The following is a 21,846-nucleotide window of genomic DNA, read 5'->3' as shown; positions in this document are numbered from 1 at the left end:
AAAAGATATCTTTCTCTGAGGTTAGAACAAAATGAACCAAAATATTCAAAAGTGGATGTTTTTAAATGGTATTGCAAGTACTTTTATTCTTCTTTAAAATTAAGCAAGAAAAGTGATAGAAAAGCTATATTAGAATATGAAAGCAAGAGGATGTAAAGAATGAGGTTGATATCCATGTTGTATAACAAGTTATTACTATAAAATTAATGTGACATAATACTTGATTTGATAAGATTCTACCTTTTCCTGTTTTTGTTTCTAAAACTATTTGCTAAAAAAGTAAATAAGGGTGAAGAAAGATCAGCTTCAAGTATATCTAAATTCAGAAGTTTATGTATTCTGGGGATTTGGTGGAGATTCATATCATGGGACAGATACAACACTGGAGACTATAAACAGGAGTCAATCTAATTTGGTATTCTGAATATTTCCTTTTTAAGATTTGACAACCAAATGAATATACAACAAATATATAATTGGCTCTCAAGCACATTAAGAAAAATGCTACATAATTCATTAGATACAGTAGTAGATATTGGAAATGTGTCAAAATTTATTCTAAAGTGCCAACATTTTCACTTACATAAAAGAAATCACTGCATAAAAATTGTTGCCCATAGCCCACACCAATAGAAATATAAAATTCCTTAGCTACAAACTAGAGATGATGAAAAAAGGAAACTACATAATGTGGCAGACTAGAAAAAGACTAAACTTTGCACAAAGCATCAATCTCGAGACCTAATTAGTGCCCCTTGGAAACTAGTTTTTCAATTAGAGATTTGAATCAATGCCAGAGACATGAGAATGAATTTGGAAAATGTGCTTCCATCCACCTTTTTTAGCTTGAGGATTTCAGTTACAAGAAAATGTACCAAGAAAATAAAAATCTATTACAGAAGAGAGAATCCTTGACAGACCAATGAAGATAAGAAGGAAATCTTTTGTGTTCCAAAACCCATGAAGGAAGTCTTAAAGACTTCAGTAGACAATAGTTAAAGGAGAGAAGGAGAAAATAAACCTATCTAATGTGTAAACTCCAAGCTATTCAGAGCAGGCCTCTTCAGACCTTCTACGTATTGATTTGGCCTCAGGATTATCATAGGGGATGATGAAATATCATTGTTGATGGAGCAGGATGGTACTTTGGAAACTTGCTTTGGGTCCTCCTTGAGTTTTCCTACTATTAAAGAAGGTAGACAGGCCTCTGTGTTCTCTTCCCTCATGGGGTTTGAGTTATATGGCAGAAAACAGAATTTGCCTCAAGAGAACCCTTGCTGCCTGTTTTTTTTTTTTCCTTTTTTTTCTTTTTTTCAAAAGTCTGCTTATTGATTAGGCCACTATTATTTTGGTTCTTCATCACTTGTAATTGAACCTAATTCTATTAATAAATGAGATTGAAATTACTATCAACCTGAACAGATGGTAGTTCAAAGTAAATTTAATTTGGTTTTAGAGAAATGGTGTTAAATTATTTTTGCATAACAGAGCTTGGGATATAATACCTGTTCTTGTTCTAATAAATTTAGAAGAAGGTACACTTATCCTGGAGATAGTCCCAGTACAACTAAAACTTCAGTATGCATAAGAATCACCTGAAAAGTGTTAAAATACAGATTGCTGGGACCTAGCTCAGAATTTCTAATGCAGAAGATCTTGGTAGGGATAAGAACTGCATTTCTAACCAGTTCCCAGGTGATGCCGATACTGCCGGCCCAGGACATAGTTTTGAGAATCGTTTTTCTAGATCAATTCTCAAACTCTCTGAAATAAAGGACAAGTTTTATTTTGTTTTTCAATCTGACCTGAACTGATGCTTTTGTAAAATACAAGAAAAATAAATTACTAGAAAAGTGAAATAATGTAAAGGTAATACAAATACAAGCCCCATTTTTAAAATTATCATTTGGATCCAACAGACATAAAATTATGCTGCAAATTATTATAAAGGTTTCCAAAAGCTGACTCTCAATGTCTATGCTGACCTGATCTTGGACTGGTTTCAGAAAGTAGACAGATTGGCCCCAGATCCCTGGCCCACTATAGCACTCCCAGCCTGACTGAGAAGTATTGGTTTAGAGGCTCTTCTGATTCTTCCTGTCTTGGAAATTTCTGGAGTAGAATCCAAAGACCTCAAGCCTGGGCCCAAATCTTCTACCCTGACCAGCAATCATTAGCAGTCTTTTTTTCTTGATGACAGTGATATAAAAGAGGTGATTTGTTTGAGGGCTGGTTCAATAATACAGAGAGCTTCCTTTTCTCTTAGAACATTCTAGAGCAGCCTCCACTGACAAACCTTCAAAGGAAGTTCTCAGCAAACAAGCAATTGTCATCTGATCTCTGTCCCTACAATGGGATCTTCACTTTGAAAGCACTACTGACCAATAATTGGCAACATATTTTGAGCACTCACTATGTGCCAGGAACAATAATAAATTGCTTATAATTAATGTGTGTGCTTTACAGGTATTTTCTCTTATAAGTTGCCAACAACTTCACACAGCAAGTGTAATCATCATATTCATTCACAAAGGGGAAAAAAGGAGACCCCAGAAAGTGAAATAACTTGCATGAGATCATACAGTGGGAAGTGGGCACTTACACCCAAGTCCCATGTGTCTTCAGGGACCATGTTTTTAACCTGCAGGCTTTACTTCTCATTTCACCCAAGATCCTCTCTTGCAGAAATCCAGGACAGAGCAAGCTGTGTACTTTGTGCAAAGCATCCTGGATAGGAAGCACGAGACCCAAGCTTAAGTCAGGACTCTGCCCACAACTAGCTAAGAGCCTAGAAGTCATTCTCCTCTTTGGGCATCATTGAGTCCTCATCCATAATTTTCTTCAAGAACTAATGTTCCTTGAAGGGTTATAAGACATTCTAGAACAAATGAGCTCTGTGGTCAAATAAATTTAGGAAAGACTGAATAGAATATCACCCTCTGTCAGATTCATATTGCCTGCATATTAAAGGATCTTGACAGGGCTCAGAGCATAATACCCCAAAAGATGGTACCTTAGCACACAGGAAGTTTAAGCTGAAGGAAACTGGAAAAAAGCCACAGAAGCAGGAAGGTCTCTCTGACCTTCTCTCCAAGCTCTTCCCCTCCCTTCCAAGCAGGCCATAAACTTGAATTCCTGATGCTTTTATTCCCTGAAGCAGGCCATAAAACCAAGGGAGGTTACTCTCTGGCCCTCTTCCTTTCTTCTCCACTAAAGGCTCTGTGACAGTGTCCTGCCCTATACCCAGGGGAAAGGGAAGTCACATGGATGCCAAAAAGAAATCCGAACAAACAGGCCTTGCCGAGAACACCCCACCCCATTTATTACCATCAGACCATACCTTTTTGTCTTCCAATCATACTTTGGCATGACTGTCCATAAACATACATGGTTTCCCCTGTTGTCTTTGCATCTTCATTTCTGAAGGCTCCTGTGTCACAAAAAATTTATATTGAATAAATCTGTATTTATAGTAATACAAATATAAATGTGTTTATGTTAAATATATGACATTAAATACATTTGCTTTTCTTTTGTTAATCTGTCTTTTGTCATAGGGGTCTTGGCCAAGAGCCTAGCGATGTACGAGGAAAAAATAATTCTTTTCCTGAATCCTTGCCCTCTAAAAGACCCTATGGTAAAAACGGTTTTGATTTTATTAAACCTAGCATTTCCCAAAAGTTATTGATCAGAGAAATTCTTTTTCATACAACAAATATCTTAAATAACAGTGGATGTTCATGGAACGTATTTCTGGAAGCAATACTCAAAAGTTCTGAAATTCTGTGAGTCTACTCCTGGTGTTCCTGCTCACATAGAATGCGGTGTGGCAGGAGGAGGGGAGCCAAAAATAATAACAAAAACAATAATAACAGCTAGACCTTATGGTACGTGCTATCATTAACTATGTGCTGGACTAGAAACCCAGACACTATTCTAAATGCTTTACATCTACTAACTTAATCCTTATAACCACCCTATTATAATAATTATAGACATTATTATCCCCATTTTGCAACTAAGGAAATTAAAGAGAGGCCCCAAAAAGAGCAATTATATGTTTCTCAAACTGAATCCTTTCATGAGACTTAGGTTTTCCCACATGCCCTAAGAGTGTCAAGAACTGAAATAGAAGCAAGCCGTTTATATTTTATTTTGTTGCCCAGTGTGCTTTATTTGCATACCAAAAGCATGCTGATGTGACTGTAATCTACACTGTTGAATGTTTCTGACTTCCTTTTAGTCTCCCTATGTTTAGCATGGTTCACACTCATTACTCTCTTGATCAAGTTACAGACAAAAGCAGGCTCCAAATTAGGCCTATTAAGATTTGTTTTTAATGAGGAGATAATTTTTCTAACAACACAGGCCAGATTCATGTGGGTATGATTACAAAATCAGGCCATATTGCAGAAAAGAAAAGAAAAGAAAAGCAGATTTTTGCCTGGTCTTCAAATAATTTCAGCCAGCCTTGATTAACTTGATGACACTTGAAAGCACAAAGCAAATATAGGATCTGGGACTTTGGAGTGATGAAGCAATCACATGGCCTCTGCTCTGTTGTGACAGTGCGAAAGTTTCTGTGTCAGGGATTAGAACTTCTTAGAAGGCAAATGCTCAGATTTAAAATATTAGAAATCACAGAGGAAAAGATAAATGCATTCTTTCCACCAGTGTGAGCTTTAGAAAGCAAGCTGTCTCGCTTTCCTTAAATTCATTTGCCAGTCCTTTTTGTCATTCAGGAAGAAATGCCCTGCTCTGTGTGACTGAGGAAAAGGATTTGATAATTAACCCCAAGCTTTTGGGGTCTCTTTGCATGTGTTTTATTTTCATTTTAGTTATAATATAATAATGTAAAAATAATCTGCATACTCACTTTCTAAAATATTCTTTGCCCAAATCATTTCTACATATATTTGTAGCCCCTGCATACTCATTTTGTAAGTATTGGCTTAAGAAGTCTTTATCTGGTTGGGTGCAATGGCTCATATGCCTGTAATCCCAGCATTTTGGGAGGCCAAGGTGGGAGGATCGCATGAGCCCAGCAGTTTGAGACCAGCCTAGGCAACACAGTAAAACTGTATCTCTACAAAAAATACAAAAAAATTAGCTGGGTGTGGTGGCATGCACCTGTAGTCTCAGCTACTCAGGAGGCTAAGGTGAAAGGATCACCTAAGTCTGGGGAGGTTGAAGCTGCAGTGAGCTGTGATTGTGCCACTGCACTCCAGCCTCAGTGACAGAGTGAGACCCTGTCTCAAAAAATAAAAAATAAAAAATCTTTACCTGTACCATAATAAATACTTAAATTATCTCTTTATATTTAAAATCTACCTAAAGTATCCATTTATCTGACACTCTTTTACAATAATATGTATAAGGAGAATTGATTTGGGCCATCATGCCCCAATTTTGGTCCAAAGCCTCTTTCATCTCTCATTGTAGCACCACAGTGAAGACAGTGACAAGCCTCATTAAATATTTAAAGTTGTTGAGCAATTTCAACTTGTTAAAGTTGTTTGTGCAAAACTGAATTTAGCCTGAATGTCAAGGAATAGTTCTTAACCACAGGCAGGAGATCGAAAAGAAACCTTTAGCAAGACCAATGCTTAGAACACAATACATGACTCTACATGTAGAACTGACACAGCCAAATGGCTTATTCGTTCTGTATTAACATGGTGGAAACCATCATGTAGCATCTGGGGGCTGAGTGAATGAATCACAGGAAAAAAAAAAAAAAAAGGCCGAGAACAGAAGGCCAAGTCTAACTAGTCCTTGAACAGCATCACACCCCCTACACTCCATCCTGACACACACACAACCACACACTCTCACACTCACAAGTGAGTCAGCATGATCACTTGTACAAGGCAAATGTTCAATAAATGTAGTCTCATTTCAGTTCCGTAAATATCCTCGTTTCTTTCCGGATGTAGTCCTTTCACACAGTATTTTGGATTTCTAGAACTCTCTTTACCCAAACATTATATGGCTCACTTTTTCTCTGTCTTTATTTTTCAGCTCAAATAAATCAGAGCAGCTTTTCCTGAGCACACTTCCTAAAAAGCATCTACCCAAACCCTGTTATTCTCCATCTCCTCTCCTTATTTATCTTCAAATATAACACTTACTTGATTTATTCTTTTATTAGTTTTGAACCTGTACCCCTTATTCCAGGGTATGATCTTTGAGGGTAGAGAAAATATCCATCTTATCCACTGCTGTATCTCCTACCCATAATGTGATAAAAGAGACACTTCATGTTTTCTTTACTTGGAAGAATGTATTTTCTTGCTTATCTCTCATTGACCATTTTGATTTTCACTTCCTATTATAAATTGACCTCACTGGAGACAAAAGTTGAGTTTTATGTGGATCCCAACCATCCTTTAATAAATGCCTGTAACCTCCTTCCCCATATATTTTGAGTGTGATTTTACCCACTGTCTCTCAATGAGTGTTGTAGGTAAAGATGTTGGAGAACTCTATCCTTAGAGACTTCACTTAATATTTCTCCCAGATGAACTGACTGCCTCACAAAAGGACTCTTTGTCTTTTGAATTTAACCGGCTCTTTGTCTAGGCTGGCATCCAGCACCACAGGAGTAAAATGTCAATGCTCTCTATTTAATCAATGTTTTATTCTTGGCTTGTATTTCAATAGGGGGGATGAAACAGCAATTCAAATGTCATTGCAGATATATTTTTTGTCCCTTTTTCATTCCGGGTCTATGTTATGTGAATCTCAATAATTTAGAATTTATTTTCAATCTGTACAAATCCCTTGGAGAAATGTGCTATTCATTTGCTAAAAGACACAACAGCTGTGTTGACCTGACACCAAAACCAAGACTGTCTCTCCCCCAACCCAAAGGGTCATTTTATTACATTCAGCATTTTTTTTTTAAGTCAAAATTGCCAGACTCTAGTGTTTCAGACCAATGGTCCCCTAGGTTCATTTTGTGGAAGACTAATCTATAGTGATATTTGGGCAAAAATTGTTGCAATGGGCCAGAGATTTGAGAAACAGAGTATTTGCATATTTAAGTTCTGAGAATACCTGATAGAAAATCACCTAGCTTAATTTTGTTTAACTTTTAGGAGTTTCCTCATTTATTTGACTGTAGCAATGGTTCACGAACTGTGGTCCCCGTGCCACCTGGGAACTTGTTAGCAATGCAAACGACTGGGCACCACTCCAGACACAGAATCCAAAACCCTACAGGGAAAGGGAGACTCGGCGATCTGTTTTCAGAAGTCTTTCAAGTGATTTTGATAAATGCTTAAGTTTGAGAATTATTGGAATGTGGAATCCTTGTATTCGGACCAGCTTTTCAGATATTGGAACCATTATATTCAAATCATCTCGGGAACTATTCAGTCGGTCTGGGGTATGGCCTGAGATTCGGCACTTCTCCCAAGTTCTCAGGTGATGTTGATGCTGCAGGATGGTGGAGCACACTGTGAGTAACGTGGTCTGAAGATACTTCCAAGCTAGCACAGGCATGGCTGACATGCATGGGGATGAATACTTAGAAAGGTTCTTACCATAGAAACTATGGGCCAACTGTCTCCTATGGCCCATCAGACCAGCCCTTCGTCACCTCTCTGTGTATGTTTGATGAAGGATGAGTGGAAATGACAACTTGATGCTCCTCACCTGGCCACACCAGGTGTTCAAAGACAGACACATGGGAAAGGAAGTGGTAAGGCCAGACATTCTTGAGTATGGGAATTTTTCTTGCACTTACAAGTAAAAATTAGTAGCTATGTGGTCTTGGGCAGCTTACATAACTGTTGAGAGACTCAAGCTCCTCATCTGTCAATTGCAACTATTAATGGCACCTGTCTTGGTAGTTGTATTGAAAGTTACCTATGACATTGTTGTAAAATGCTTATACTGTGGTACATAGTAAATACGTAAATGATGATGATGATTCTATTAAACTGAAATATCCTAAAGTCAGACTTATAATTCAATAGAAAAAAAGGTTGTTGGCCAGGCGCAGTGGCTCATGCCTGTAATTACAGCACTTTGTGAGGCCAAAGCAGGAGGATCACTTGAGCCCAAGAGTTTGAGACCAGCCTGGCCAACATGGCAAGACCTTGTCTCTACAAAAGTTTAAAAAATTAGCCAGGTGTGATGGTGTGTGCCTGTAGTCTCAGCTACTCTGGAGGCCGAGTGGAGAGGCTTGCTTGAGCTCAAGAGGTCGAGGCTGCAGAGAGCCATGTATATGTACTCCAGCATGGGCAACACAGCAAGACTCTGTCTCAAAAAAAAAAAAAAAAAAAAAAGGATTTTGAAGCAAAGGTCAAATTATCTTATTTTTCCTTCATTCCTGGGGAATGCAAATGACCTACTTTCACCTTGATTCCCTTCTTACAGCTCTGTGTGCTAAAACCACCTACCTAGGTATCTACTAAATTGTTAATTGTGTGGTTTGTTAGTAGAATTGCCGCTGATTCTTATTTTCTTCTTTATAGTATGACTGTGATAAAAAATAGTCTTATATAAAGGTTGACAACTTGCCTCATCTCAGGACATTCCAAGGGAGATTCCAGGTCTTTTCTTGTGTGGATCTAGGTAATGGGTAAGTCAGCCACATAGAAGAGGTTACAAGGATCTAGCTGGGAAGGCCAGAGAACCACGTGAAGAAGAAATGAGTTGATAGGTGCTAAAGCATAGGCAGGGAGAGGAGGATCTAGCTGGGAAGGCCAGAGAACCACGTGAAGAAGAAATGAGTTGATAGGTGCTAAAGCATAGGCAGGGAGAGGAGACAGGACAGCTAGCAGGGGTCGGAATGTGGGGTCAAGTTGGAGGGAGAAGAGAGATTGTGAAAGAGTAACTGTTGTCTGCTGTGATGAAAGCAATTAATAGATGGTGCAGAGGGAATTGAGGGCATTTCGGTGGTCATGAACAACAATTTCCTGTCTCCATATCTCTTAGAGAGATTTTGGTGGAAAGTTAAATTTATTTTCATTGATTTTTGGATGTCAGACTTGTGCTTTTGTTGAGTGTGACAACATGTGGAGACTGACCTTTCAGTCATTTTCAATAATACCAAATTGCAAAGTAATACCTTGGCATTTTGGTATTATTTCAGTAATGTGTTTCCATATTTTAAAAATATAAGTATTTATTACATTTGTAATCAGAAAAAATAAGAACCCTCACTTTTAATAAAAGAGTTATCCCCTTACATTTTAAACACCCAAACTTGTCTAAATTAGTGAATCTCAACTCACACTATTTCACCTTCCCAAGGGACATCTGGCAAGGTCTACAGACAGTTTTGGTTGTTTCAGCTAGGGGTTTGTTAGTGGCTTCTGGCAGATAGACGCTAGGAATGCTGTTAAACATCCTATAATCACAGGACAGCCCCCATAACAAAGAATTGTCTGGTCCCAAATGTCAATAATGCTGAGTTTAAGAACCCTGGTCTAAATTATTAAAGACTTCCCTCCTTGATTCCAACTCCAGTGCATGATCTGAATATTTCCTCTGGATATAATTTATGCACTTTCAATAATCATAATTCAAAGGGGAAAATATTCTGTATATCAGATAAGAAACATTAACTATCCTTAGGCAACTTTTTCTTCCACCTTATCTGAAATAGTAAGTACCGTGAATAAACTACCAATTTTGTCCGGAGACTCGTACTACGATAATAAAATAACCAATGAATAAAATATCCAATTCTACAATATCAATTAGTTTGGAAATGTTCTTGCCAGTAACAAAATTCAGTTCAGAAATTTTCTTGCCAGTAACAAAATTCATGCTGACCTTTATCTGATTTGCATGGCCGGTGTTTTCCATGAAACTGCCATCTGAAGGAGATGTGGCCAAGCATTTGAAGAGGCAGTGAGGCCAACTGAGTAGAGCCTTGTCTAGTCCTGAGTTTGTTTCTAGGCCCAGCTCTACCACCAGTGAGCTCGTATCCTTGGGCAAGTCACATTGCTTCTCTGAACCTCAATTGCCTCATCTGCAAAATTAACAGGAATTGGATTATATTCACCCTAAGGTTTCTTCTGGTTCACTCTAAACTCTAGTTGAGTGCCTTCTCCATGAGGAATAATGCCTCTCAGTTGGCCTTTGAAAGGGCATCAAATAAAGTTCAGGTCAGCCTCAAGTTCAAGGAAGTGTTTGTGCTATTTCTGAAAAAAATAAGAAATGGACAAGAGTATGGCAACTTGCCACTGGCAAAGCGAATATATCCAAATGGAAATTTAGCATTTTCCTCTGCTAAGACAAATCTGCATCCAAGTAGAATTTGAAAAATGGAAAAATGTAGATTCCTGCTGAAAACAATGAATCAACATTAACATCTGTTGGAATTCTTTTTTTTTTTTTAAGGTCAGGCCACACCATATTATAAACCATGGTCAGTACTTGTTCACTCCCCTTATTATCCCCCTTCCAAAAACAAGTAAAATGACAAATTTTTTAAAAACAACATAAAAACAATTTGCATTGACTTCATTGTAACAGAATGTAAACCAAAACACATCTTTGAAGTTTCCTGTACAGATGGCTTGCCCCTGCTCTCCCATGGTAAATGCTAAGCAAAAAAGTGACTGAACCACAGGAAGTTGAGGGGAGACCACAAATATCTAACACCACAGAGATGGCCCAGAAATGCCACTGACAAACATGAAATACATTAAACCAATGCATCTTTTCATAGCAGTCCCTTTCTGGGTCGTTTGAGGCAAATCTTTTTAATTTGAACTTGTTGGTAGGTTCTTAAGTATCAGCAATAGGACCTGCTCTCTTGAGCCCATTTTTCTAGTGAGAGAGATGGATTTGTGCTGCTTTGTTGATGGCTGACACCTGGTTCCCATGGTGGCTTGTAGCAGGCATTAGTAAGGCTTCCTGAGGTCTGGAGTCATGCTGGGCAAACTTCTTTGACCTCAACATATAGAAATATATTTGAAGTCATTACCCAGTAAAAATGCACACACAACCACACGAGCTCACACAGTAATCTACATACAGTAATCTACATAAGACTTTCATGAACCAGTCCCCTTACATGTGCCAGATGCTGTAATGTTTATGCTGTTTCATTTTTTTCTTCTTCCTTTTTTTAAGTACTGGCCACACTCCATTACATTAATTTCATGACCCACCTTGAAAAAAAGTGATGCCAATCTTTTAATATAATTTTTAGTAATACTAATGATGATTGGTACAAGGTCTTATCTCACCTCTCTGTCCCCAAACCAAACCATTCTCTGTCCAATCTTCAGAGTGATGTTTTCAATGTGTAAAATGTATCATGTATTTCTTCTGCTTATAACTCTTCACTGGTTCTTCCTTGTCCTTAGGATACATGCTTTAAGGCTCATTGGTACATAGTTACCACTCATCCTTTCCAGCTTTAGCTCTTCTACCCCATCCCTGCCCTTGCCTTTCCCATAACACATAGCCACATACAGAGTTCCCCAAAGCATCACAGCCTCTTGGATCTATCTTGGATTTATCCTGTATGCCAGTTCCTTCTGCCCGGATAATTGTCCCTACCCTACTCTCCCATTGCCCTCTCATCCCTCAGGCTGAAATGCCTGCCCTTCTTAATTGGGTCCCATGTCTTTGATCCTTTCATAACAATGACACAGGCTGCATAAACACATACAGAAAAGTTGAATAAACCATGCAAGAACTGAATCTTGAACTGTCTGACTTAGAGCAAGCATCATAGAATTTTTAAGCAAAAAGGGACCATAAAAATTATTAAGAGAAGTGGTTGCCAACTTATGCTCTTTATATTCAGGGGTCAGTGATGGCCACAATGAGTGTCTGAGTACTGTGGTTGAATATTTTAGAAAGTCCAGGGGAAAAGTACCCACTAAGATGTGATAAGAGTGAGCAGGGAACCCAACCTAAGATGGTGAAGAATATTCCTTCCCATGAAGGAATGATTCTAACGTGAGTCATACACGTTTCCCTCATTGTACTTGGTACTCCCCAAACTTATTGTTATTTGTCTGCTATATATTATCCACCTCCCTTAACTGCAATGTGTGTTAAATGGGACTTGGACTGTTTTGTTGGCCTCTATAGCCCCCTGGCCTTGTGGCAGAGTTTGGCAAACTATGGCCAACCAGCCAAATCTGACCCACTACCTGTTTTTTGTAAATAAAGTTTTATTGGAACACTTCCAGACCCACTGGTTTACATATTGTTCGTGGCTGCCTATGTGATAAAACAGTGAAGCTAAGTAGTTGTGTCAGACACTGTGTGGCCCTCACAGACTACACCTTTTACTATCCGGCCCATTATGGAAAATATTTGTCCATTCCTGGCCTAAACCACTGACTGAGAAATATAAAGTGCTTAATAAACACTGATAGAATGAAGCAGTGGAAGAAGAAATGAATACACGTGGATACAGAGTGTAAGAAAATGCAGATAAATCAAACCTGTGAAGGGGATAAGAGTGTGCTTAGATTTTTTTTTCTTTTTAATCCTGTTATATTTTGTTTAACAATATAGGTGGAGCATCCCTAATCTGAAACTCCAAAATCTGAAATGCTGTAAAATCTGAAACATTGTGAGCACCAGCATGGTGCTCAAAGGGGATGCTCACTGGAGCATTTTGGATTTCAGATTTTCAGATTAGGGATGCTCAACCCATAAGTATAATGCAAATGTTCCAAAATCCAAAAATATTTGAAATCCAAAACATTTCTGGCTCTGAGGTGGAGATTTGCATGGGGAGGGCATGGGGTTGAGGGGAAGAATTCTCTTGAGATGAAGCTCAGTGGGAGGTTGCACGAAGGAGAACTGGGCAGAAGGAGATGCTGAATTATAATGCAGTCACAACACGGACTTCAGTTGCTCCCAAGGGAAGCTCTGAAACTAGGATAGTCCCTCAGGTCATCTGACATCAGGGGACTGGGTCTTTATACACCTCTCCTTGCCCTTCCACCCCATGCACATTTTGACCAGTTACTGGATTGTGAGCTCTAGAGAGTTCACATGGCCTGGCACAAGCCACCATTTAGCTGAGGACAACTCCCAGAGAGAGAAACTACAGTATCCAAGACTCTGAGCTTCCAGCGGTTGGAGGTCAGAGGAACCCCAATCCTTTAGGAGGAATCCGAGCAGCATACAGTGGCATCTATCACTCTTACCATCTCTTCATCCTTAAACATTTATGAAGATGATATTTTTCTCCCATGTCACATGCAGCTGATAATTGTGTTTGTGTGTAGTTTTGTTGGTTATTAGAAAAGGGTGGCATATTCGCATTAAAAAAGGGCATGTGTTGACAAAAAATAGACCTATTGCTTTAAATTCATCTTGCAAGTGGTTTTCATTGAAATAGCAGGAAACTAATGTCCTTTTAAAACTTTATTAAAATCATCTGGATATACTCAACCTAATAAAAGCACAGTGCACGGCTGCTGGACTTCCTGCAGCTTTAGATATGGAGCAAAAAGAGGCCTAAGTGATATTGTACATGTGAAATTGTATAGAAAGATGTCATTAGCTTAAAAAAATGTCCTTTATGAAGCAGATTCACAAATAGCATTTCTGCTCCATTTCCGGTGGCATGACTTTTGTGTCTGTTGGCATTTTGTTGCAGTTGGCCTCTTTTCTCTATGTGTACATATACATCAGTGCCATTTTATCAGGCCTGCTGCCTCATCTTGTTCAGTCCAAGACATTTCACCTCTCGCTCAAGAAAGATCAATTATGAAGCAAACCTTACAAAGAGCTGTATCATCCTGAGCTTCAGAATAATTTTATTTCCTCTCCCAAATAAAAGAGCAAGTTGCACCTTCATCATAATTTGATGCTACTTAACCTAGCCATGTTAATGGCTAACTGCAAAAAATGGGAGTTCTGGGAGGGACAGGGTAGCCATATTTAATGAGGTCACTCAAGTGACCATGTCTCTTTCCAGGGTGTTTCATCTATTTTACCAAGTTCTGGTTAAAACAAAGAAAAGTCAGATTTTCCACCCTGTTTTGAGTTGCTTTAGAAAAATACCCCCACTTTAATATTCATTAAAGACATAAATGCATGTAAATTCTTACGTGCCCCCAAAATCCAGCATGCAACCTCAATTGCATTTGATTCCAGGGCTTTGAAATGCAAAGAAAAACACCAAACACAGTGGGGTAAAAGTCTTTTGCAACAGGGAACTAGGAGGAAGTCTTGAATAGCACTACTGTGGCCAACATACACAAGCTTAACATTACTTTTTGAACCTATGGCTATATGCATTAAGATGAATATTTTGCCTGTGAAAAATTAATGTCCCAGAGCTCTTATAACCATTGTTTCTTTGTGAAATGGAGTAGGCAAAATGACTTTTTTAAATGCACCCTTTTGGCAAATAGATTGCTTCTCCTCTTCTGGCTTATGCTACTAGTTGGAGAAGCCCCAAAGGACCATTAAGCAAATGAACAAATAGGTACAAAAGAACCAACCAGATTCACAAGAGCATGAAGATGGATGAAGTCAGTGAGCGAGACCAATTTTTGTCCTTGTGTGAAACAAATAAAATGTCTCTTCTATTTTCTTTCTTTGTTTTTTTTTTTTGATCTTTTAAAAATGTAAAGGCTCATTAATCTTTTCTTGGCTAATAGAGTTTTAAATAAAGAAGGCTTATTATGAAGGCTAAAGTAAGAAGAGCTAAGCTAAGGAGGAGGTTGGAGCTGGTCTGGAAGCTCTGTGAGTTATCAGATAAATGTTATGTCTAGAGGAGAGACTAAGACAACCAAGCCTCATGGGGCCACATATCAATTTAATTTTGATGAATGACCAGGTCGGTCAATATTATTTACATTACTATGCAAGTTGGGTCTGTTCCATTCATGTGTGGACAACCCACGTAGTCTGCTGTAAAATAGCTTTGCACGTAATCCCCACGGGCTTGCTTTCCCCACTGTTAACTTACAATTAGAAGGGCAATTAGTGATGAGGGCACTTTGCTTTTGAACTGAAAACAAAAACATGAGCAAACCACTCAGTAATCTAGAGTTGCAGCAATTCTTCAACCACAAGGCCTCCAAATTATATTCTCAATAATTTACATAGGTGGTAGCATTACTTTTCAAATTTTGTTTCTGCTTTTTAAAATATATATATAGTTTGAGTATCCCTTATCCAAAATGCTTGGGACCAGAAATGTTTCAGATTTTGAATATTTTTGGATATTGGCGTTATACTTATGGGTTGAGCATCCGTAATCTGAAAATCTGAAATCTAAAATGCTCCAACAAGTGGTGCTCACAACGTTTCAGATTTTGCAGCATTTCAGACTTTGAATTTTAAGATCAGAGATACTCAACCTATATTGTTAAACAAAATATAACAGGATTTAAAAAGAAAAAAATTTCTAAGCACAGTCCTATTCCTTTCACAGTTTTGATTTATCTGCAGTTTCTTACACTCTGTATCCATGTGTATTCATTTCTTCTTCCACTCCTTCATTCTATCAGTGTTTGTTAAGCACTTAATATTTGTCAGTCAGTGGTTTAGGCCAGGGATGAGCAAATATTTTCCATAGTGGACCAGATAGTAAAAGGTGTAGGCTGTGAGGGTCACACAGTGTCTGACACAACTACTTAGCTTCACTGTTTTATCACATAGGCAGCCATGAACAATATGTAAACCAATGGGTCTGGAAGTGTTCCAATAAAACTTTGTTTACAAAAAACAGGTAGTGGGTCAGATTTGGCTGGTTGGCCATAGTTTGCCAAACTCTGCCACAAGGCCAGGGGGCTATAGAGCCCAACAAAGGAGTCCAAGTCCCATTTAACACACGTTGCAATTAGGGGAGGTGGATAATATACAGCAGAAAAATAACAATTATTTTGGGGAGTAACAAGTATAATGACGGAAATGTGTATGAATCATGTTAGGATTGTAGTATTACTATTACTACAGTTCAGTGCTAGGCTTTACTCAGTATGATTTTGTGAATGCTTTCTGTGTAGCTACTCAATCTTCCGATTTACTAATGTCTGTGACCTCCTAATATCGTGCCCAGTTGCTATCCCATATTTCACTTAATCCTTCCACTATATTGTACATTTAATTAAACCTAACTTATGAGAATACACATACAGGAGCAAATCAATGCATAATGTGTTCATCTGATAATAAGCTTTTTCTCAATTATTTATTTCTGCTTCTGCCAGAGAAGCCCAACATTCTAGATCAGGAAAAAGGCACAAGTGAGGAAAGCCAATGTAGAAAGTGTTTGCCCTGCGCTAAGAAAGTTTTAGTTAGCTTCCAGTTTCCTAAAATTTCAGGGTGTAAATCAGGATGCAGATGGCCAGAGGGCCCAGAGACAGGGGGTAGACCAAGGGGACCTCATTCTCACTTCCCACTCAGGGCCAGTATATTGCTACCAGGCAGCAGCCCCTCAATATTTAATCCAATAAGAACACAATATCTCAGAGAAAGATGCTCATCTTCAAACCCATCAAGCACTGCTTGAGTGCCAACTGGATGCAAAGCTCAGTGTGTGGCCCTATAGAATGGAAGGATATACTGATGAATATGACAAAGCTCTTTCTCTCCAGGTAGATACAGGGACCTGCAGAGGTCAGGTTGTTGGAGGCCAACTATGTCAAATAATAGAATATGGGGAAAGTAAACCTTTCCTTCCTTCTGCTCAATGTTCAGCAGAGAGGGAGGGCTTCACACCCCACCCCTCAGGAAGGAGAAGTATGGGAGCAATGCTTCTCTTCCAGTCATCTCATTGGCTCTTCCCGTGGGGAGAGGAATAACCTCTCTATTAGGGGGTTTGAAGAGGCATGTATGGAGCAGTGCTTTCTAAATTCTCCTCATAAATATTGATGATGATAAACATATATTGGAGTTTCTATGTTCCAGAGATCAATATTTGCACTCATTCAATCCTCACACTTGTCCTAGCAGGTAGTACGACTATCATTCCCATTTTACAGATGAGGAGACTGAGTCATAGAAACACTGAGAGACTTGCATTGCTGCTTGGCTGGTGAATGCCACAGCCAAGATGACTCACAAAGTCTAGCTCCAGGATTCAGGCTCTCAACTTCTCTGCTCTGTGATTCAGCTGAGGAAGGAGCATGTTCTCCTCAGTTTTTCCCTGATATAAGTATACCTGGGTGAGGACCAGGGTTCATGTCTTGCTCATACACTTTCTGAGGGAGGCAAAGGAGAAATTATGATGTACAGATATACAGGTTTCATATTGTTATCTGTACCAATCACTAGATTTGGCAGAAAAGCCAATCCACATTCTTGAAGTTAGCAATATCAGCAATAAAACTAATAATTTCATCTCTCTTGGTTTGACACCTGTATCTGTTTACTCAAATTTTGGTACCCAACTTAGAGGGAAAGGGATGTAATTAAATCTCATCCTAAACCCCAGTGTAATATAGGCATGAGTAATAGCAGTAGTAAAAAGTAGTTAATAATAAGTATGATCTTGCAGGCATTGTGCAAAATACTTTAGATATATTCTCTCTTTGAATCTTTGCCACAATCCCATAGAGGTAGGTACTACATGATATGGAAGAGGACAGAGGGCTTAAATTTGAGGTTGACAAATGGGCTTTTGATACATAAAAGGGCAATGACTGTTTTATTAGCTATGTAATATATTAATAGCCAAATGCAGTACTTGATTTCAGTGATCTTTGATGTTTACTCACATAATTCTGCCTTTCACAGAGTCACTCGCAATAGTTGATAATTAATATTGCCTGAGAGCACTCAAAAGTCAAAATAACTCAGAGCTACTGGCCAATAAATAACAAAGAGTGAGATTAGGGCACGACATTCCATGTGAAAATCTCTCTGATCTGTCTACTTATCATATTCTTTGGCATTGCCCCAGAGCAAGCCACCACTACCTCTCACGTGTGTTACTGCAACGGCCCCCATCTTGTCAACCATATATGTTCTTGTCCATGTCAAATGCCTTCTCCATAATGCAGATAGTGCGATGTAGCTAAAGGTCACTCTCTTGCATGGGACATCCAATGTCTTGCAATTTTTCTTAGGATGAAGACCAAAATTGTCAACACATTCTCCAAAACCCTGAAAGGTCTGGTGCCTGACTGTCTTTCTAGCCCTGTCTCCTCCATCTCCCATTTCTGCACCCGGGCAGAATTCCTTGGCTATCCTGTGCTCCTGCCTGACCTGCTTATTGTTCCCTCTTTGTGAAACATTCTCCCCAGTCCCAGTATTCACATAATATAAATATACTTAGTCTTCAGGCTTCAACTTAAATACTGCTTCCTCAGAATTTCTTTCCTGCCAGTCCAGAAAAGTAGGTCTCACTGTCAGAGGTCCATAGACTATCCTGTTCCTATACTTCATAGCACTTATTTAAATTCATAGTTATGTGATTTTTGTAATTATTCATTTTTTGTAGGCCCTTATCTAAAATAAATCTCCATGAGGGCAAGATCAAGTCTGTCTTGCTCACTGCTCTATTCTCAATGCCTAGCCTGGAACAGCACCTGGAACACACTCATCCAGTAAATATTGTTTAGTTAAGGCCACTGAATGTGGTTGCGCAGGCTGTGTACTGCTAAGCTCCAGGGGCTTCATCCACATAGACAATGATATGAATGGTGCTGCCTGGAGATGCACAACACAGCAGTCCTGTATTGAGTGAAGGAATGAATACATGAATAAATAAATGGATAAGTGAATGAAACCATTGGTCATTGGTGCAGAATTGTCTCATTGGGGAAAACCAAAATTTGATGTCCAGTATTTCCTAAAATCTACAAAATCCTATGCAGTGGTATATGCCATCACGTATGTCTCACAGAAGCAATTATTTTGGTATTTTATGCGTTCTGAATGAGATCTCTTTTACCCTCATTTGAATTCCTCATATACTTTTTCATAAACTAGAACTTGGTTCACAGTCCTCCAGGCACCAGTAAAAAGTCCCACTTTCACTTTTTAATTGTACAGGGACCTCATTTTTGACTTGCAGGTGAAAAAGCTGAAGCTGCATTCCATTTGTGAGCCAAAGTACATTTTTAATGTGGTAGTTTTATTCAATGGGACCCACGAGTAATATCTGCAATGTATTATAATATGCTGGTAAATTATATACAATCACGGGGGTAGGGGGGAAGTGACATCCAGAAGAATGTAATGGATCATGGTACAAGAGCTGGGTTAACTAAGGCAGGGGATTTCAGATGACTCTGTGTCTATTGGTAACAACAAATTTTGGCCATGACACCAGTCTCCAAGTTTTGCCACAGAGCTACATTCTGTTTCTGACTCCAGGCTTTCTTGCAGCAGAAATTGAGCCATGATTGTTACTAATACCAGTTATTAATAAACTTATAAAGGGCAGTGGGTTAAAAAATAAAATGAGAATTCTGTATGCATTTGAGTTCACTGAACCATGGTTTCTTAGGACCAGGAATCGCTGTATCATTCCAATACTGTCACCTTTCATTTTACCTTATACCTCATATTCCTGAATTCTCCCAAAATGCTATAAGCTCTCTGAGGTCAAGACTCATGCCTTGAATTTGTTTTTGTATGTAACTCACACAGACAACAGTATCTTACATATAGAGGGTTTGCAGGTCTTGATATTCATAAGATGGTTGAATGAAGCTATTAAACCAAACGACTTAATTAAACCAGACTTAAACTTTCACACTGCTTCAGAACGTTACTACAATGATATTTTGAAATGAAGAACAGAGCATTGACTTGAGCAAGTTTCTCCTCTAGACTTTACCCATGAGATGGTAGACATGCCATACCATCCAGAAACCGCTGCAGGAATGAAGGGATTACTCTCCCAGTTACTGGGAGTGTTGTCAGAAGCCAACACTTGGTTGTTGACCATCTTTGCAAAAAGACTCTGCTGAAGAGAGCACCTTGCCCTTCTTGGGGTAGCCTCAGCCAAAAACTAGTAAACGCCGGTGTAGAAAGGCCATCCTCCCTCTCTGCAACTCTGGACAATTCTGAAGGGCCACCCCAGCTCTAGAGCTTCCAATGGGATCAGCTGAGGCCTTTGTTGAGACTGTAACACAGCCCAACTTCTCCCTCTGCCCATCCCACCTCTGTCCCATTCCAATCCACAAGTGTTGATCCCTGGAGCACTCCCTAATAAGCTTCCTGAATGCTAATATTTGTCCTAAAGTTCGTTTCCCAAAAAACACAGCCTACAACCCAATGCCTCTGTGCTTTAAGAGAATCAAACAAAAAGGAATCAATTAAAGGAATATTTTTTCCCCATTAGAAAAATCTAGGAAAGACCAACATTATAATTGGAGAAAGCAAGAGATCTTGGTAGCAGCTGCGGCAGAGGGTTGAAGTCACAGTCTTCGTGTAACACAATGCAACGGCTCTTTCAGAGCCAGGAGTACCAGGCAGCGTTTTCCTACCATGCACGAGAACGCTGCTCTCAAGACCACATTAGGAATTTAGGAAATTATGGTGGTCGACAAAAGCACACCCTTAATTATGGGCAGTGTCAGAGTTCTTGTGTTTCTTAACCTCCAGAAAACCATTCTCCTTTAATGCTTGGTTGTTGTCTTTTGATATGCAATTCCACAAAATAGGCACGAACAAGACAGCTCTTCAAGGAGTCTCCAAGACACAAAGGATTAAAAAGTAATTATAATTATTATGATGAAATATAACTACTGATAACCCTAGTATAATTACTTTTAATAAACTATTAATATTATAACAACTGATGATGCTTTTGTATAGGAGTCAGCAAACTACAGGCCAAGGGAGAAATTCAGGCCACCATGGGCAGAATCCAGCCACATCCGATCATTTACAGATTGTCTTTGGCTGCTTTCATGCTAAAATGGCAGAATCCGGTAGTTGTGACAGAGACTATATGGCCCAGAAAGCCTAAAATCCTTACAATTTGGCCCTTCACAGAAAAAATGTGCTGACCTTTACTCTAATACAATAACATTTAGTGATCCTGATAAGAGTATTAAATGAAATAAGAAAATTTTGTTGAAGGAAAAGTAACACGTTATGTATACATGCCAAAAAAAAAAGCAAAACAGAAGAATTATCATCTCTGGGCATTGAGATTAGAGGCAAATCTTTGCATTTTTTTCTTTTTGCATTTTTGTATTTTCATGAGAAATATACATTGCTTTTATAATAAGAAAATCAATAAATACTACTTGTATTTTCTAAAAAAAAAAAAAAAGAGGCTGAGCATGGTGGCTCGTGCCTATAATCCCAGCCCTTTGGGAGGTGGATCGCCTGAGCCTAGGATTGCTTGAGCCTAGGAGATCAAGACCAGCCTGGGCAATATGGCAAGACCCTGTCTATAAAAAAAAAAAATACAAAATTTAGCTGGGCATGGTGGCATGCGCCTATGATCCCAGGTACTCAGGAGCTGAGATGGGGGGATGGCTTGAACCTGGGAGGTGGAGGTTGTGGAAGGCCAAGATCTCACCATTGCACTCCAGCTTGGGTGACAGAGGGAGTCCTTGTCCCGCCCCCAGCCCCCCCTAAAAGTATTATATATATATATCTATATATATATATACATATCATGTTAAGTGTTTTTTCTTCCCCACCGTTTAGGATTTTGCTATTGGCTAGCTGGGTGTACAGAAGCTCTGAATTTGAGAATGCTAAAGGATTTGTTTCTCAACACCACCTCGTGTCTAAGGAAAATATGTAAACAATGCAATGTAGAGAAGTCAGCCAGCTACTGGATTAAGCAGCCAGTTGGTCATCAGAAGTTTAGAAAAAACAATAGCAACGCTGGGTTGTTTTTGCGACAGCTGGCTCCATTTGGTAAGCTTATACACACTATGCTAGGAAATATGAGTTATTCAGCCTCTGGTTTGTAATGCT

At 38.9% G+C, this 21,846-nt stretch overlaps 1 long non-coding RNA gene across 7 annotated transcripts in view; it reads right to left on the bottom strand.

Moving 5' to 3' along the window:
• Positions 1-21,846, bottom strand: part of LOC115933979 (uncharacterized) — a 355,939-nt gene that overhangs the window by 164,021 nt on the left and 170,072 nt on the right. For 5 of the 7 annotated variants that reach the window (XR_010132864.1, XR_010132862.1, XR_010132859.1 and 2 more), the window contains one exon: positions 3,341-3,430. This is a non-coding gene — a long non-coding RNA (uncharacterized lncRNA). Of the gene's footprint in view, positions 1-3,340; positions 3,431-9,789; positions 9,989-21,846 lie in introns of all 7 variants that reach the window. The other 2 variants (XR_010132860.1, XR_010132861.1) reach the window with 1 other exon arrangement.

This window comes from Gorilla gorilla, chromosome 2 (assembly GCF_029281585.2).
Source record: "Gorilla gorilla gorilla isolate KB3781 chromosome 2, NHGRI_mGorGor1-v2.1_pri, whole genome shotgun sequence".
Lineage (NCBI taxonomy): Eukaryota > Metazoa > Chordata > Mammalia > Primates > Hominidae > Gorilla > Gorilla gorilla.
The sequence above is the reverse complement of the archived record's forward strand: the minus strand, read 5'-3'. Positions and strand labels throughout refer to the sequence as shown.